At 34.4% G+C, this 17,474-nt stretch overlaps 1 long non-coding RNA gene across 1 annotated transcript; it reads right to left on the bottom strand.

The window, feature by feature from the left end:
* Positions 1-6,077: 6,077 nt before the first annotated feature.
* Positions 6,078-16,199, bottom strand: LOC123689786. The gene is made up of 4 exons (XR_006750674.1): positions 16,078-16,199; positions 11,926-12,279; positions 8,723-8,783; positions 6,078-6,206 (listed from the first exon to the last, which is right to left on the bottom strand). It is a non-coding gene; the product is annotated as an uncharacterized LOC123689786 (long non-coding RNA).
* Between the last annotated feature and the right edge of the window lie 1,275 nt (positions 16,200-17,474).

Below are 17,474 nucleotides of genomic sequence, written 5' to 3' on the forward strand. Positions count from 1 at the left end.
AAGCGAAAAAAACCAATAATTGAATATTTATTCTTTAATTATAATTATTTAAATAAATTTAAAAAAATATTTATTAATCCGAATATAGATTTTTATATTGGGTTACTGTGTATATCTGCATACTATAACTCGCATGTCAAAATTCAACTTGATAAAAAGGGACCAAAATGTTATTGACAAAAATTCTAAATCAGAATATAATTACACAAAAATGTCAATGTAATTTATTTTATTTGCTATAAATATTTACGTATTCATAGACTTGAAACAGCTGTTGACGGTTTTGTCCTTCAAAATATATTCTTTTTTCATTTAAACTATATAACAGGCAGTTTTTATCTATTCCTCTGTTGTTTCTTCGCTAGACAAGTGCTGGCCTATGTGTGCTTCAGAACTCTATGATCGTGAATACGTCGATGGCAGTGTACAATGGTTTTCCAATTGCACATGTAACTCAATCGTAGGGTAAAGGAAATCGTGAAGAAACTGCCTTAGACCGAAAAATCGACGGCGTGTGTCATGATTAGAAAGAAGAATGCGACTTGTCTGGGTGTCTTTTATTATATAAATTAATTATCACGACACAGATAACGACTTCCCAGGCCACAGCTTTGTTTTGTTTATAAGGCACAGGACGTATTCCTAACGTCTGGGTGTGATCTTAACTATGAAGGAAAATTTTTACTTAAACAGAGTAGCGTAAGGGAGTTTGGAGTTAGATAAGGTAAAATATCCATGAACAAGATACACCCTCCGTATCATATCTAAGTGGGAGATTGCAGGAGCATACAAACCATATTTTTATTCAAAGCAAATCTTTTTATACCTATGTATCGAAATAGTAGGCGAGAAAAAATAAGGAATCAAATGAAATGAAAATGTTGGCTCAGTAAGCGTCGAGCAATGCATGATTAAGCAATCACATATAGAGTTTCTATGTTTGAAATGAAATAGGGTCAATGGAAATACAAAATTCAGCCTTATTTTATATTTTCAGGTTATATACCACAGTCTTTACAATTATAAAACAAATATTACGTAATTAATTATTATTAATACTAGCATAAAAATATAATAACACCGTATAAATAATATTTAATAACTTGACAAAACAAAAAATTCTCTATAATTGTAATAATTATAGACTTTTTAATTTAATTTCTATTAATTACACATTACTATAAGCAGAAATCGTGAGTATAACGGAAACTGCGTAGAATAAAGTAAAACGTAGAGCGTAATGAACACATTTAATGTGTGTGATGTAGTAGATATAAGCTAGTTTGGGACACACAAATTTGTCTGGTCAAGCCCTAACAATGCAAAACTCCGCTTATGCAGTTGCAACTCTCAGCGGGGCCGAAAGCGATGACAAATTTATCGCGCGCCGACAATAAAACTCTCTCGTAAAAATATTACAACACCCCCTCTATACAGAGGAAGCCCTCACCCCCTAGATTGCCCTAAACCCCACGGGAGCCGCGAGAAATAACACACTTTGTCTTACAGAGAATCGTCTTCAATCGGACTACATTCAAACATTTAATATGGATGAGGTACAACTGAAGAAATGTAAATATATACTTAAATGTGTAATTCCTATCTATACAGTCCTTATTTAATTAACAGTAGGATGTTCTTGGAACATTCGTAAAATTTCTAGTGCAAGACATTTAAATATGTTGATTTTCTGTTAACGCACATATGACAAAACTCGCAAGATTGAAGCAGGGTTGTCAAAAAGAAATTAAGAATATCATTGCTAAGGTGCATAAAATATACTTCCATAGCTCATTGGAAAGCTACTAGACTAAACAAGAACTTTAAACCTTAACTTAGGCTAGAAAAATCACATATATTTAAAATATAATCCCCAGTAGGGTTACAACCTTTAAAGGTGTGGCCCTCAGATTTCTGTATCTTTTTAGTGATCATTTGTTTTTTCTAATAGGCAATTAGGTGATCAGCCTGCTGTGCCTGATACACGTCGTCTACTTTTTAGGTTGCCGGTTTCCTCCCGAAATTATCCCTCATCGTTGGAGCGAGTGTTAAATGCGCAGTAACATGACAGGTTAAGTTGTATTTAAAATATCAACTCACTCATGACTCACGATCAACACTTTAACAAATAAACAACGCACACTCACATATAAAATAACCAAAAACGCACTTTTTAGCCCAAAACTTTCTTCTCTTTCAATTTCACCACTATCAATTCCAGCCTTTATACAATCACTAACAAAGATAAGCAACATCTTCTAAACCTCTCCCGTTCTAACACCGAAAGCAAGTCTTCTTGTGTAATAGTAGTTTAATCATAAAATTGTGTTTAGTAGAATTGATTACGTCAAGTAAATAAAAGTAATTAATATGTCAAATGGAAGAGACTAGCTGCCCACATTAACTCAGGGAATCCTAGTGTGTTTTTTCTTTCAAAAGAGTCGACAAAAACCTGATTGTCTATGCCTCCTCCACTCGTGCATAGAGTTTGTTCAGTACAGAAATCGAGCAATATAATATTTGGGTGAAGTTATATCATTGTATCCGGATCTAAAGGCAATCGCAACGTGGTTTTGCTAACCACAGGTCATATGCGTCAACCATAATGTGATGATATTGCGCATTTTATGATACAAAGCTAAACGGATTGGGAATTATGTAAAGAAATATCCTTATAATAGGTAAAGTTAAATATAGATAATGTGGTTCCTGTAAAAGGTCTACCGATAGGTCGAAGATGTAGTTTTATGTTAATTTAGTGAAGCAAAACTTTGTTCAAGGTCGCAAAAACTTTTATACAAAATAATCTGCAGGCGTCTTTTCAGATAAGGGATTACCACGGTTTTTAATTTTGTTAGGTGATCAGCCGTTTATTCCTGACTACCTGATGTTTAGAGCTAAGAGATGCTAATTTCTTTACGATATTTTCATTTTCCTGTGAGTCATCGGCTTCTAGTTTTACACTGTGGTACTTAAGGTACTTAAGAAATTAAAAAAAAGCGTACATTACCTTTTGAATAAAATTGTTGCGTCATCCAAATGAATTGGCGAGTCTCATATTTGTGATTTCCTTCAAACGATGCATTTTTATTTTCTGAAAAATGTATTAAATCGATTTAATTTTATATTATCTAAAATAGTATACACAACAATATTATGGATAACTTCATTACCAGTAAAAGAAATACTGAAAAACTTCATGAATCGGTTACAAATTCAGAACTCATATGCTATATTTGGAGACAGTTCAAATTACATTGTGGTCTGGATTATATTGAAATAACTGTGATAAAGCACAAAATATTATTCAATAATCATCTGTTTATTAGTCTTAATATTTTAACTCGAAATATGCTAGGCCTTACAGAAATTATTGAGACAGAATAAGAAATTGTCTAAAAATTTATCATGCAGAATCCCGTAGCTAGCCGCAAACTCCCTAATGTCGAAAACAATAAATACAAATAAAGCTGATCATGCAAACATAAAACTTTACCCCAATGGCATAAAACAGGGGCTTTATAATACAACAACTTCGAAATGAATGCGTCATGATAATGTAGTTCACTAGTTACAGTAAAAATTGAGAAGACGGAATAGTAACATTAATAATACATCTCAACATTATATACCATTACATATATGACTCCTACAGAATGTGTCCACATAGATATCTCAACTGTAAGTTGAATTATTAAATCAGAAAATCTTGTCTTTCCAATTACTTTTACATTAGTGCGGCGGTATCACTTTACATCAGGTGAGCCTCCTGCCCGTTTGCCCCCTGTTCTATAAAAAAAAAAATACTTTCTGAGTATATATTGGACAAGGATTTTTGAGACAAATTTATCACCCTTACATACATAACATTTAGTTTCATTCACTAATGTGCCAGTCATTTCATTTTACGCAGGCGTCTATGAAGTATATTTATTCAAAGAACACTTTATACTTGCACCACTAATGTTTATTCTCCTATTCGGTGATTGAGCAATATTGTTAGTAAGATTGGACATTGTAGTAATTTCTTCTGGCTTTGATACGTGTATGAAAAGTGTGACGTACACAGTGGTACTTAACAGATATTTAAAAATATGGTTTCAGTGGCACTACAACCGCTTTAAGTCTTGGCCTCAGATTTCTGAATCTGTTTCATGATAAATTTTTAATTTTTAGGCTATCAGCCTCTAGTGCCTGCCCCGTCGCCACGCACACGCCGTCGACTTTTTGGGTCTAAGACATGTCGGTTTCCTTACGACGTTTTCCTTCACCGTTCGAGCAAATGTTAAATGCGCACATAGAAAGAAAGTCCATTGGTGCACAGCCAAGGAACGAACCTATGACCTCAAGTATGAGAGTCGCACGCTGGAGTCACTAGGCCAACACTGCTATTTTAATAGTTGTTACTATTCATAATATTCTACTCTTAAACCAATGAATTGTAAGTGGGTGGAATTTCCTCGCGAGGGGGTGGGGGGTGGTTTACGACCTATATTTATGGCTCACTCGCCTCACACCGTTTTTTACGATAAACATAAAATGCCACCGTCAAAGATTTACGCGAAATATATTCTGACTAATGCTGATTGTACTGCCCTTGCCTTAGATTATTTTTATCCATTTGCTCGCGTCGTCTTTTACTAACTTAAGTAATGCTGAAGTAAATTCTTCAAGGAGGTTCCAAATCAAGTACATTAACTACTTATCTAGAGTTCAATGTATTCGGTAGTGGGCTGAATTAAAAAAAAAACATTGTTAATAATAATTTTTATTTATTGCGTAAGCCGCATTGTAAAGAAAAAGATACTTGTAAAAACTAAAATTTTGTAGCGTGTTTTTATTTAAAAAAATTGAGTTATTTAAAACTCACATGTTTATTTTAGAATAGCTTGTAACATACTGTAGTAAATGCCTTATATAAGAAGTGGTGTACTTTTATTAATAAATAGATAAGTACAGATTTTGGTGTATATTTTTAAACTCTGTTACGCAGGTATAAACGACTTCTCTACTCTCTCTAAGGTAGATATATCGTGCTGATAACTTGAACCCGAACGTGAGAAAGCAATAAGTACGGCATAGAAGTTCCTGTTTAATATGAATTATATGATATTTTTATTGTAAGAAAATATAAGGAGCAGTCAGTAGCGATCCATTTATTGATAACGTCATCAGGCGGTCACATGTCTCCGCCACAAATTGAATCTGCAGCACAACTATCGCTACGTATGACGAACAGCGCAAATGGAAAGCAAACTGGGCCCAAATAAATATTCACTTTAGCAACAATCGCACAACTCACACAATTACGTCGAAATGGAAAACCTTAGATAAATAAAATCGGAAATGGAGGGAGGCTTTAGGGCGGGCGGAAAAAAAGCGAAGGCAAGCAACGGCGGCGTGTAGCGGAGCGAAATACATTCGCTTTATTGACAGGGGATTCAAATCCCCGCCCGTCGCGATTTACAATAAATTTCAAGCGAGGAATATGTTTGCAATATGTCGGTGGGGAGACGATCGCTTCGCCCTTTGCTCCGGGACGCCGCCGGCTGCGACGCCAGCTTTAAGAACCCAATTTTAAACACTTGCTGCGGAATGTAGTAAGTTGTTTACATCGTAATCAAAAGGGGAGACCCGCCGACCCGCGGCGACTTTCCATACAAGATTTTGAAGCTCAATTGATGTTCATATTAGATTTGGCTTGGGGCACTTTGTGGTGATACAAATATGAAAATTTTATTTCTCTTTAAGAGCACCCTTTTATTGGGGTACAGGTCTGGTGTAAAGACTCTGGTTTATAGACATATATGTCAGACATGGTTTTTAACAAAAACTAATACATACTTTGATTAATTATGGTAACTTATATACGGTCGATATTAATGATAAAGAATAAGACTTAGGGTCCTTCAGAAAAGAGCGTACAAATTCTTAAAAGGCCGGCAATGCGCGAGCACTCTGCCATCGAGGGTGTCCATGGGCTGCGGTATCGTTAACATCAGGTGAGCCTCTTGCCCGTTTGCCTGTTTGCCTGTTCTATAAAAAAAAATAAAAAAACTTTTACTATTAAACAGTACCTTTTTAGATGCATAAAGTTCCTGTCAAGGGTCATGGAAGAGAGAAATCTCTGCATCCGCTTATTCATCATCATTCATTGTCTTTTATCACATTCATCGTCAACCCATTTGAAATATTGGTTTCCGGATCTAGAAAAAAAATAAAATCATAATAAGCCTATGTATATATCTACATATCCACAATATTCTGCATAGTACACGTCATATATTGCACTTTATTAAATACACAAAGAGCATTTTCAGCGTTATTGCAGTCCTCATTACGCTCGGGTGAGATTCTGCCCCTTATTTATGAAATAAAAATGAAAACATTTCTGCGGAGCGCTGACGAATGGCCAACCCCCTACTTCCCCCACTATTCACCCAATACCCCCCCAGGGAGGGCCGCGACATTATATAATTCACCCACCTATGGATGTAGGCGTAACAGGACTTTTACGGTACTTTAAAGTACATAACTATTACAGGATTTGAAGATTAAAATTGTTATGGTTGTATTTAATGAGTCTTCTTAGTAGGAATTAGTATTAACAGATAAGCGAGGGACTTCAACCCCCAAGGCCTTGTGTGAATCTAAGCTTTGTTCTAAGTTAATCTTAGTATGTGAACAAGGACTGTACATTAAATAATTTTTTTGATTGATAATTCAATATCTAATGGTATGTCTACTAATTATGCAAAACATCATAAACATTTCCAGATTTATTCATGATAAGTTACGAAGTATTTTGACGCGCTTATATTAACATGAAGGATTCTAGTATTATATTTACACGAGCTTGATAAGGTAGCACAATATATCAAAAACAGGGCGTGACAATACCATTAATACATATGAAATAGTCAATTAAACAAAATTCTATATATTGAAAAGATAATTAATTGATAAAATTAATATTTCTGACTAATAACTTTCCTGTAGAAAGATTTACAACTAAGTGAGGAGAAAGTTGACATAATTAAAAATAAAGCAACTAACAACTCCTAGGTATTGCCGTAGATGTCTTTATCGTTCATTGCTTAATAGGCAACGAGGTGATCAGCCTTTTGTGTCTAACACACGCCGTCAATTTATGGCGCTAATGTATGTCCTTTTTCTCGCGATACCATCCTACATCGTAAGAACAAAGTGCAGAGCGAAAGAAAAGTACATTGGTGCACAACGCTCAAGCCAGTTCAGCTTTATAATTTTTATACTATAACATAAAATGGGAGGCATTAATTATATGTAATAAAAATATTTTATAAGAAATTAATAGAAATGCCGTGCCTACTACCTTTGCACAATACCGTACAATTTCCTAAACTTTGTAAAAACATATCCAGTTCTTAGAAAGAAAATAACTACCTACACCGGCACCAGGGGTACATAAGGCTATAGAAATTCCAACACATGGACCAAAATGAAAGTTTAGTAGTGTAATATGTGATTCTAGTGCTGTTTAATTTGAGTCGGTTGTAGCGTCGAGGGGGCTAGAGGGGCAAGGGGAATGAGAGGCTGCTCACTGCAAAGATTTTTCAATTACCAACTTTGTGCCCGAGCTCCAATCTTATTCCACAGAGCAATGTTAAACCCAAGACGTAACATCAAATTCAGATTTATCAGATTAGTATGATCCATGGCTGAATGTTGTATCTATAGGTGACAATTTTGACTTAACCGTGTATAAAGTTAATTCAGACTTTGGTTTCATAGGATTTTTCATAAGTTACGAGATCTGTCAAATTGTTTTCACTTCGTGTAATTCAACATGAGGTTTCCTTTAGATTGTATCTTGATAAACGATTAAGAGTATTAAACAAATAAATAAATTATCATCGGTTTAAACAGGAGTGCTGACTCTATTCAGACTGCACTGAGGCTACTTTGAGCACAAGTTTGTATGTATATGTTGGTGTGTACAGACAGGGGAACAGCTCTACCACAACACTTGCGTTAAGCGTGACTCCCGTATGTCAAAAACATCTTGTGAAAAACGCAATCTTAGTTCGAGATTATTCTCAACTCTAAATTTAGTCATTCGAATAACACGACATCAGTGCAAGAAAAATTTGTGCTCATTGGAGGCACCAGAGCCAACTATAATATTATACCAACTCCAACTAAGACACTTGAATTTTCTAACGGGCTGGCTAGCTCTGTCACCGATCTACCCTACTTTGTGGAATTCTTAATATCAGTGCGCGCTAACTAGGCCCGTATAATATTGGCCGGGCGGAATGCACTGCCCCCCATTCCTCCCCAAAACTCCCCAGGAGCTGAAACATTCCCCGCAACGTAACTCTTGAGACAATGCAATAAATGCATACCTTACATACTTTTAAGACTACAGTGAACAGCTGAAAAGGTTTTAGTAGGTTTTTGTTAATTTACTATAAAAGATTCATTAGTTATGCATTAATACATACTACTTTAGATAACTACTACATTAAAACGACAGGTTTATGAAATAACGCTGAATTTCTTATTAAAATGTGAGAAAAATCCGCAGATGGGAATTTGCTTGCAAAACATTGCTTGGTGATTCTTGTTACCTCATACACTCTTAATAATTGTTTTTTAAAAGTAGCAAAATAACGAATTCGTATGTAGTTATTTAGTTACTTTAACTAAATATGAGAACCCAGAGGATAATTATACTCACCTAATTATCAGAGATGATGTACCCGTTGATAAGCAAGAATATAGCTGCACATACCGCAAAGCTGAAATAATAAATAGTATTCATGTACTTAATTAACAGTAATATTCTGTTGCGTTACGCTAATATCGACGAAGCAGATGAAAAGATAAAAGAGAAAACAACAACTTTTTCTATTATTAATTTATTCAAAAGATCTGTCTAATTAATGTCAAACTATCATTACAATTAAAATGATAATTTGACATTCATACATCTAATGTATATGACAAATGGCTGTATAAATGTTAGATCAAAAAAAAATGCAAGAACAAATAAAATAAATGGGTTAAGATATGAAATATATGTTACGAACGAATTTATACATATTAAGAAGAATTTGTAGTTTAATATTATAAATTGAAGTGTAAAATAAACGAGCTTATTATGGATATAAAATGCATTTAATAACGCCATACAATATTTCATTTTAAAAGCGTTGATAATGTTTAATGTTGTTCAGGAGACATAAACCCAAGACGTTAAACTTCTAATAAAGATGTGGTCAGTTTTTAATTAAATTTAACTTTAGCTTGTGCTTTATTTAGAGCTTTACAACACTAGATACGTTAATATAAATTAACTTATACTTGGAGAACGAATCAACACTTAAATTCTTAACTGGAAACTAGGTTTTGTTTTGATATCATTATCTGTTGTATGTAGTTGATTTACAGCCAATACTTTTGACACCAAGTGGGAATATTGTTAATATTAATATTACAATAATTTAATAATATAACATCGTATTGAAGTAGAACCAAATAAGAAATAAATCGTTATGTATTGAGGCAAAATTGCAATTCAAAAAATCGATACTCGCAATACGTAGGCAAAACAAACAGAGGTGATTAGTGAGGGTTGCTCGAGGGGAGAGTGATTATGCATGCGCCGGTCGATAGCGCCCGCCCGCCCCGCACTGCCCGCCCTACACACATTTACACATATTTGCATAAACTGATGAGATGAATACTGAGGGGTGCCAACTGTACTATTCGCACGCAGCGCATTCTGATTCATTATACACATCAGAGGCACATAAACAAAAATGAATTCATAGATTTTCAGAAATTTTGTATTCGATGAGCTTGGGCTAATAGGAAAATATACAAAACCAAGACTGAACACTAAGTTTGACTCCCGTGCTTTACAAAATTTAATGGATTTTGACACTGTTAAAGTTTGAAGGTCGAACACAGAATTTAAATTTGCAAAGCGAAATATAGGTGTAGGAGTACTTAATATCCAATTTATAATTAATTTGGATTTAGTTATCAGTAATCAGTAAGTAATGTTTTATTTGTAATTTAATTTTAATAAAAGACTTTAGGGTCCCGTTCATTGACGAGATGTTTTGAAACGGCGAAAGATATAGAAGTACTAAATTCTTGTTAGTTTTCTCCGTCTCACACCCTCGGTAATTATGCTGGCTTTGACACTTCAGTTTGTTGACCTAGGTCCTCATTTCTTTAGATAAAAGTTAGTAAATAAAAATAAGACATGCTAACATTGTAAAAGCTATTATCATTAAATAATTTATACCTTTTACAGACATATTAAATTTTCATGGAGTTACAGATATAATAACAAGAAAAATTATAGTATTATAATTTAACCCTAGGTAATTTTTTTTTACATAGTTATGTCTGGATGTCAATAGTTGCTCTCAACTCACTTGCAATCGATTTTCCTTTAGTTTTAAATTTTTTATATCTCTTCGTATATGTTATATTTGTCTATACGTGTTTGTCCCATATTGTATTTTATTAAGTAACCAAAAGCAAGCTTTTTTAAATAAATTAATCATAAAAAACCTATGAATTAGGTATTGTAAATACAGAGTCAAGACCTTAGAATTGTTACTCAAGATTAATTAATTTTGAAGTATTAATTAAAAGTTTCTTTATAATAAATGATCACGTAGTGAAGCTTAGTCACAAGGAATCAATTTACCCCAAGTGGGGTCTGGGTGCCTCCTCCCAGAGTGGGGTCGTAATAATTAGAGGGCGGATTACCCCGCTGAAGAAATTAACTTTAACCGGCGACCTCGCGTATTTCACGAGACAATCGCGCTTCTAATCAGACCATTTCAATTAATAGCAGGTATTTCGCGCACTGCCAATACTGAAATACTTCGGAGTACCCCCTTTGAGTATGTTTATTGCATGCCCGTTGCAATACGGGGATACTTCACGTGACAAATTGGCTGAGACATCGTTTCTTTTAAATTATGTTGCCATACATATGATATCGTAATATTTTTTTGTAGAGTTAATATACGACTAATAATTAACTTACTAAGGAGCAACTCTTTAGTGTGAAAGTAAAAGACCTTTCTTGCATTTGTAATGAGAGAAATATCTTGCATTCAAAAATATTTGCTTTAAAATTCCTGATATATATATAATTCAGCATTTGATGCTCAGATCTATGATGAAATAAACAATCTAAATTGCATAGAGAAAGACAATAACTACAAGATCTCGCGTGTCATAAAGGGGTTTCGTGAATGCATGCCTACAAGTAATTTTACACTCTAACAACAAATATTAAAGCACAATATGGAATAAAGTGGATCCTGACTGTACAATGAGTTGTGTAGATCTAGGGAGAAGGACCCTACTGCAGCCCGTTGCCATGACAACCGCCCCCGCCTAATCAATTGCAGAAATATGTACGAACCATCACCAATATATCTTGATCTCCCGCGCTCTCCGACAAGCTTAAACTTGGGCTGTTATGGGGGGAACTGAATGAATAAAGAGAGTTTATAGTAAAATGGTCGACGTAGAGAATGCTCGGCGACATTACACACACTTTGAAGCGAAGAAAAGATCTACGATCGTCGTTGTGTGTTCACAGGTTTTAAACGTATAACAATAGGTTTATAATTTATTAAATTAATATTTAATTTAAATATGTAGGTATCGTAAATTACTATGACAGTATTAAAATTAGTTGTACATTTAAAATTAAACATCGCGCTCATTCAAACATTTATTTCACTCCAATGTATTGCATTAACTACATAAAAGATTAGCTAGAAAATAAACCAAACCGCCCTTTGATTTCTTGAATAATTCGTAAGCTTTCGTTTCTGTAGGGACCGTTCTATGGACATATTATTATAATTAGAAATAGTTTAATGGTCGTCAAATGATACTTACCAATATATACAGTCCTTTGGCTTTGTATTTCTGAATATGACTTGGGGTCTGATTCTATTTCAAGAACAGTACCATGTTTTTTTTCTTCAAGAATGTATAAGATCTCTTGTAAAATTTTGTCAATTTCCAAGTAGAACTTTTGGAAATAACGAGCATAGTATCATAACAGATGTATATTCATTATGTTCATTTTGTTCCGCTTAGCCCTCTTCCCGCCTTTGTCACACTGGAATTAACAAAATAATCGATGAAACATGGAAATTACCTAATTTAAATAAACACATTTAATACTCACATAAGTGACTTTAGAGTGATTTTCTTCGGATGTTTTGGTCAGCAACGGTCTATTGATACCTGAAAATAAAAAATAAAATAACCATCTTCTAAAGAAGCAAAATATTATAATTAGTTATAATCGAGAAGGTTTAAAAGTTCGTTGACGTTGCATGTGTCGCTTAAGTAAACAAAAGTATATTTCTTTGTATTCCGTATTCCTTTCCAAAAGCTAAGGGGACTCTCAGCTCCCGTAATTAATTATGAGGCACGCAGGCAATATTCCACGGCACCTGCCGCTGAAGCCTACATTAACATTGTTTATGGCCCCATCGATCGCTTATTTAATCACGACCCAATGTCCCGTAAAACCAATTATAACCGCTATTATATTTCCCTCATTCCATACCCAAACTTTAAATATTCCACACAATTTAAAAATATTCAAAATCGCAAACTAAACAAGCGTGTCTATTATATCAGGGACCCTCGAAATAAATTCCATCGAAGCGCAATAATAATAAAAAAATGTTGAGAGGTTGTCGCGTGCAAAAGACGTGCGGTCACGCGGTCCTCGCACTGACCCTCCCCCTCCTACCCCCTTCCATTTGACATCCCCTTCGCTGACCTCCCTCGAATATAATATGCATTATGCGAAATCCGTTACTCTTATGTTGGGTTCCAGAATACCTTAACCGCTAGCTTGGCGACTATAAGTCTAAAGTCTTTAAGATAAAACTGAGAATGCGTTGAAGGAGTCCGAAGATGGCAGATCGTTTGAGCCGCGGCCGAGAGGGCGGCGAGCCTGCACTCTCGAGATAACGCCGGGTATTAATCATAGTATTATCGGCATAGTCTTTGTTATGACACCACGTTATTGCAGTTTTTTTATCTACCCTCACACGCGACGAGAGCGAATTTTCCGGGACAGATGTTTCAGTAATCCTGGAGATAGCTACGCAATAAAACATTCAATATTATTATCATACGCCCGACCCCGGGGTCAGACCCTGCTCTTATTGAGATGTGATCGTAAAATGCAAAATAGTACCTTTTTATGTCCAATGTTACTCTTCATGAAATATTCACGGTTATGTTGTTGGGAGCCATAAATATTACTATTTTAGTCGGCTTATGGCCTAACGTGTCCGCTGCAAAACTATAAATCAAAAAACCGCGTTCGGCAGTCAATCATAAAGTCATGCATAGATGCCACTAAAACGGCATTTTCCCTCGTTTTACGTCAAAGCGAATTTCCCGAGTTTTCCCAAAGGGTGATGACTGGCTCTAGTGGAGCCTTCATATCTCAGCGAGGGCACAACTTGTGGATGATTGATGGAAACAGGAATCCGGCGGCCTCACGAGACCGTTTCTATCTATTAAACTTGAACATATCTTTAATATTTGTATGAAGAATAGAAAATTCAGAAAACTGCTTTAGAGCTGGATAAATATTACAAATTAGTTTGGTTCACAAGATTTTCTTTAATTCTTTACAAATCAAATTTTTTGTTGAAATGAACATACTACCTACCTATAGACGATTTCCTAATTATATAAATACCATATAAGTCCATAGTGGAGTTTCAATTTTGAAAAAGGTTTTTTTTAAATCACCCGAGACTATTACCGAGCAAAGTATATTTTTTGCACATTTAGCGATGTCATTAAAAGCACACATATCATGGGAGTGTGTGAGTGAGAGTCATTTTTCACATATCATGAAGCGAGGGTAGTGGATTAAAATACATTTCGCTCCGTGATAGATGGCCTCTCGGAGGAAAGGGTTGCCTCCTACCGGCCCCCATCCCACTGCCTTTGAGGGAAATATACTGGATCATACTTTGTTTTCGTTTTTTCTTAATATGTAGACATATGAGACATTGGGGAGCTGTTCTACCAATATCGAGTTACTAGATCATCTAATTTACATAAAAAAAATTAAGATTTTTTCAGGTTGAGCTAATGAGGATGTTTTTTTTACATTTAGACAAAACAACAATACGCATTTAGCTGTTTCGTAATGTTTTGAGTTTATCTGTTTACCAACCCTAAGCATTACTTGTTGGGAATCGAAACTAGAAGTTATGCTAATTGAAGATTTACTTGTGAAATAATCGAAATAACATATACGATTTCAAGTACACACTAGTAATTATTAGTATTTTTATTGCTTTTTTCATTATTTATTCGTTAGTTATTCATTTGATCTGAATTCTAAAAAAGGTGGATGGAAAATTAGAAGCAATAATTTGGAAATGTAAGTAACATATACTAGAGTCAAAGATGAGGGAAAGAGGAAACAGAAAATTGAGATGAATATTGTGTTACACATTTTTTATGTAACATAAAATAGTCGCTAAGTGATTGTCAATAGGGAAAAACACGCACTTTTTGGCGTACATAAAAAATAATATCGAATTTCAAAACAATTGTCTTACCCACAAGTTACACATATTAGGTAGGTAGTCGAATTGAAACGAATTTCTACTAATGTTTTATTTTACTATTTGGGTTAAATGTAGTAATCAAAATATGACTCTTCCCAGTTGGACTAAGTTGATTCTATCACTCGATTAAAAAAATGCAAAGCTTTCTCTATCTATCTCGATGGTGGCCTTTGAAGCAGCTAGTCAGGAGTTCGACTTGGATAATCATAAAGATTATCTATGATACTAAATTAATATGGATACTTAGAAAAGTATAGTATTAATCATTTAAACAAGCTAAGGTACTTATAAAATTTAAAGGCAACTATAGAAAGGAGGTGGCACAGGACTGGGATAGCTGAAACTTTCTTGTTTCGGAAGCCCTTTTTAGGCCGCAACATAATATGTACTTATACAAATGAAATCATGCTAATTACACAGTTTAGGTGTGTCGATTCAACATATGTATATAAAATTTTAAATTGTTTTTAAATTAAATATGTTAAATTGGACTAAGTATTTTACTTAAGAGTAAGGTAAAGCAATAAAAACTAAACCAGTTGAGATCAGGAGAAGATTTTTGTGACATTTGCAACGGTTAAAACTATAAAAATATGTTTACTATTTAATATAAGGTCACTTATTCCACGGGATTAATTTTGAATCGGTAGACATCATCGGCAACGAAGACAGATCCTAAAGGCCGATAGAAAAAGCCTACGTAACACCTCTCGGTACTCTTTTAAAATATGAAATCATCATACAAAACATCAAAAATCATATGGAAAACACCATCAGGTGATTATTGTTTTAGCATGTTATCTGCTACTATAGAAATAAAAGTGTTACGTCATCATAATAGTTTGAAATAGTCGGTGGTCGCTTCCCTCACACATAGATCACGGTAGGGTGTGCACAATGGCTTCATCCATTTCCGCTCCGAGACATTTAAGTCATTACTATGAATTTGCGTCACTATATTTTGTTTTTAAACAATATTTACATAAATAATACAAGAATGTACGCCATATTTATTTTCTTAATAAAAATTGCAGATCAAGTCACAGAAGCATTACGTATAATTATTAACCATAACTAATTTTGTACTAATAAATTTTGATTGAAGTAAATTTTCTGTTTTTAAAACGCATGTTGTGTTTGTAGTCTGTTTTCATTCAAAACAGACTACAAACATGAGCCAGACTATCTCTAACCAAACACAATTGTCGGAAAGTCGGCCAATCAGTATATAAAATATACCAATAAAATGTACACATATCATGTCTATTTCTTGAGCTTTCTATATTGTTTGCAGTATAAAATACCGCACCTTCCTTTGCGGACGCGCCACTTTGCCAATATTAGCTGTCGCCCGCCCCATTGCCAGGAAATTAGTTAAATTGTTAGCTAACACATCAGAATAAAACACATTATCGTAATTGCTACTTACATATGATACAAAACGCCTGATATTATTCACATATAAGTCTCGCAAAATACACACGTCAAAGCTCACAAAAAGTACTCCAGGTGCGCGTGACTTAAATCACTTTCTAAGCGCACGCGACGCCAGTGACGCTCTCGTGCCGAATAAAAAACATCTGCCAAAAAAGGGTTGCAAAGGGTTAGGGTACATCCCTTCGATCAAAGCAGCCCAAACATAACCCTAAGCCAAACGCCAATAAAAAACGTCGCCCCGTGCATGCGCGGTGTAATTTTAAACTGATTTGAATATACATTTACATGCGATTTACATACAGGCCTCTGTGATTGGCCGATGCTGAGTCAGACTTGCGCAATGGGATGAGCGAAGTATCAAGTGTCATTTTACAATTTGATTCGCGGATAGGCTCACCTTGCGTATGCTAATATGTACAGCGCCCCAATGAGTTAGGGTTAATACTTATAGATAATACTTTTAGGATTACATTAGATATATAGTAGTTTAAAACGGGGGTTCATTTATATAGAAACTTAGATTTTAAACCGCATTTTAGTTAAAGAAAGAATTCGTTAAAACAAAATAGTATTATTGATTACATATCTGATATATACTGTACACGAAAGGAATGAAATTGTTTTTAATATGACTTGATCTTCATATGATATGACTTTCGTAAATCTATTCCACATTTAAGTTCTACAATATCCATCGTAATAGGTAGCCCAGAGCAAATAGTGTTTGATCTGACCGTTCTCCCCCCATACCTCATTAGAACAGACCCTATATTCCCTTTGTTCAGGGCCCGCGGGCCTCATTATTGAATTGTTTAAAATAACGAGGGAGGATGATTGTTCTTTACTATTACCAACATCGTTAACCTTTTTATAAGAACGTAACATGGTAGGCCGCTCCTTCATCATTAGAATTAAAGATTTATTTCCTGAAATCGCCTAAATAATTCTTAGTTCAAATAATATAGTAGTCGTATTTGCAATCGTGTTTTATAACGTCGATACGCATATCATTACATAAACACTTTCTATAAACGTCGGAAACGACTCGAAATCATTTGTCAAAGTATTGATGTAATAATTAAATATAATTATTGTTTACTTCAGTGTAAGTGATCTGGAAGTGTTTTATTGGTACTTCATCACTTAAATAGGTTGTAGAAAATGCTTAAACAATAGGTGATGAAAGTGTTGATAAAGACATACATTACGTAGATCGATTGTTCTATTGGCATCGTCCATCAAGCCAACGACAAAATAACATTAACCTCATGCATATTAATGATGTATTGAAGTATCAATTATTCGCTCATTAGCGTGGAAAACCAATTGTCCGTACATTGTATTGGAAAGTTGAATAAGAAGAATTTTATTAAGTTCTTAAAACACGTT

This window comes from Pieris rapae, chromosome 15 (assembly GCF_905147795.1).
Source record: "Pieris rapae chromosome 15, ilPieRapa1.1, whole genome shotgun sequence".
Classification (NCBI taxonomy): Eukaryota; Metazoa; Arthropoda; class Insecta; order Lepidoptera; family Pieridae; genus Pieris; species Pieris rapae.